The sequence below is a fragment of the Nicotiana attenuata genome, chromosome 2, assembly GCF_001879085.1.
Source record: "Nicotiana attenuata strain UT chromosome 2, NIATTr2, whole genome shotgun sequence".
NCBI classification, from domain to species: Eukaryota; Viridiplantae; Streptophyta; class Magnoliopsida; order Solanales; family Solanaceae; genus Nicotiana; species Nicotiana attenuata.
The window spans coordinates 82,741,814-82,744,781 of NC_031990.1; positions in this window are offsets into that span (position 1 = coordinate 82,741,814).

A 2,968-nucleotide genomic window follows, 5' to 3' on the forward strand; every position below is an offset into this window, starting at 1 on the left:
ATTCCAAGAAATTCAATTGATATATAATATGTCCCAAAAAAAACTCATATAACACACGAAATTGTATTGCTCAAAAAGCTTTAGTGGACACACCTTACTTGCCAACTATGCAGTTGTGCAGTCTTGCAAAACTGCAAATATCTCTCTACCCCTATATCGTATCGACCAAACCGTTTAATGAGTTAGAAATTAGACTCGTAGATTTTCAATTTGATATGTGGATCATATTGTAATTCCAAGTATATTGGAGAAAAGCTCCACTACATTTGACCTAATGTTAGCACATTTATAAACGAACCTTGTGATGACCTTTTCCAACTTTTGTCCACAAACTCGCTTGACTTCAAAACATAACACCAACTATCATACGACTAAAATAACTCATAATATAATCTCTTAATTAGGTGAATAACCCTAGTCTTACCCCAAAATACATTGTAAAACATTTCCAACTTGTCGACTTTCGACGAAACTTATTTTCTTTCAATTCGTTTAGCTTCTAAGCCTTCAAACCCTCTTGCTACATGGTATTAATGATCATAAATATTTGTAACCTCCACGTTAACATGACGAACTAACTTTTGTAAACTTTTCAAAGATGATTCCATTTCTGAGCTTACATTAATTGACTTATGACGTACTCTTACGTACGAAAACATGGGGTGTAACAATATATATATATATATATATATATATATATATATATATATATATATATATATATATATATATATATATAAAATATTAGGTAATACGCTTATACTTAGTGCATAGTATAGCGTAAGTATATATATTATATGTGACGACCCAACCCGTCGTCTCATGTATTACAGCCCCGTTTCCCCCATTTATTTCTCTTTAATGTTTTATTATCAGCAACGGGTGAGTTAGAGTTGAATTGAATTGGTTTGGATAGGAAATGAGACACTTAGTATCTTTAAGGAAGGTTTGGTTCGGAAAAGTCAACCGAATATATACTTATTAGTTAGAAGGCTCGGATGTGAATTCTGGTGATTCGGTTAGCTTCGGGAGGTGATTTGTGACTTAAGAGTACGATCGGAAGTTATTTTGGAAGTCCGGAGTAGAATTAGGCTTGAATTGGCAAAGTTGGCATTTTGGCGAATTCCGGTGGATAGGTAAGGTTTTGATCCGAGGGTCGGAATGGAATTCCGAGAGTTGCAGTAGCTCCGTTAGGTGATTTTGGATATGTGTGCAAAATTTCAGGTCATTAGGAGGTGTTTTGGTCGGGTTTTTGATCGAATGTGCAATTCGGAAGTTTTTAAGAAACTTAGGCTTTGATTTGAAGATAATTGAGGATTTTGATGTTAACGATAGTGTTTTGATGGTTCGAGCGAGTTTGAATAAGGTAATAGATCATGTAGGTGCTTTTGAATGAGGTCCCGGCGGCCTCGGGGTGAATTCGGGTGGTTAAACGGAGAAATTGGAGTTGAGGAATTGCAGGTTATAGCTGGTATCTGATATTTTTGCTTCTGCGGAAATGGACCGCAGAAGTGGTTTTGCAGAAGCGTAATGGTGGTCGCAAAAGCGGTCAAGAGCTGAGTAGGGTAGTTCCGCAGAAGCGGAACCTTTTTCGCACAAGCGAGTTCGCAGAAGCGGATGGGCGATCGCAGAAGCGATCTTGGTCTATAGATGGAGTTCCGCAAAAGCGGAGAATACGTCGCAGAACCGGCCTTGGTTTTTTTAGTGAAATTCCGCAGAAGTGGGAAATGAGCGCAGAAGCGGTATCGCGGAAGCGGGTGTGGGGACCGCAGAAGCAGAAACCCCTGGAGCCAGAAGGGTTTTATATTCATTTTTTTCCGCGAAGCCTATGTTATTTCCACCATTTTAAGCAAGCTTGAGAGCTATTGGACAGAATTGAAGGGGGATTTTGACGGATAATTAATGGAGGTAAGATTTCGGAACCTAAAACGTGATTAGTATGTTAAATTAACCTAGAAATTCATGGAATTAAGCCTTAAATTGATGAACTAGGGCTTGGGATTTTGATATTTGAAATTGGGATTTGATAGGTCATTTGAGCCCGGATTTGGGATTTCTTGGTATGTATGGACTCGTGGCGAGACGAGGAATCCGGTAATGTGAATTTCGTAATTTTTCGAGAAGCGGGCCCGGGGCTCGGGTTTTGCTAGTTTCGAGATTCTTGCTAATTTTTGATTGTTTTCGATTGGGTATTGTTCCCTTGGCATATTTTAATGTATTCGCTCTGATTTTGGTTAGTTCGACGCGCGTGGAGGCCGATTCGAGGGGCAAAGGCATCGCGAGCTAGGGATTTCACCGGTTCGAGGTGAGTAATACTTGTAAATGATATCCTGAGGGTTTGAAACCCCGGATTTGCACATCATAGTGCTGTATTGTGGTGACTTGCACGCCAGGTATGAGCGCGGGGTAGAGCACCGTTGGGGATTGTGACTTGGTCCGTCCCGGTTGTTGATTTTTACTGCGTAATTGACTGAAACCTACTTGATGCTATCGTGATTTGGGTTGATTGCCATGTTTTGGGCTTCGTACCGATTATTTGAATACTTTAGGGATTATTATCACTGTTTTCATGACACTTAGCATATTAAATGATTTCAGTCCTGAGTTAAACCCTGTTTTGAAATGTGCAGTCATATTGCTAAAGTTTAAAGACTTAAATTGCATTTTTCCGGTGTTTTGAGTTAAAAGCTATTACTTGACGTTGCCCGAGTGGCTCATTTGCATGTTCTGGACTGAGGATGGATCGGGCTGCACGCCGCAGCGATGCTATGATGATATTGCGCTTGGGCTGTAGGAGCCCCTCCGGAGTCTGAAACCCCACAGTGAGCGCGGGTACCTAAATGGATCGGGCTGCACGCCGCAACGGTCATGTGCATTGCATTGCATTCATGCATTGGTTCCTGTTTGTATTACGTGTCATGACATTCAGCACTCTCATTTCATTGGCATTCATGTTACTTCTTGCACT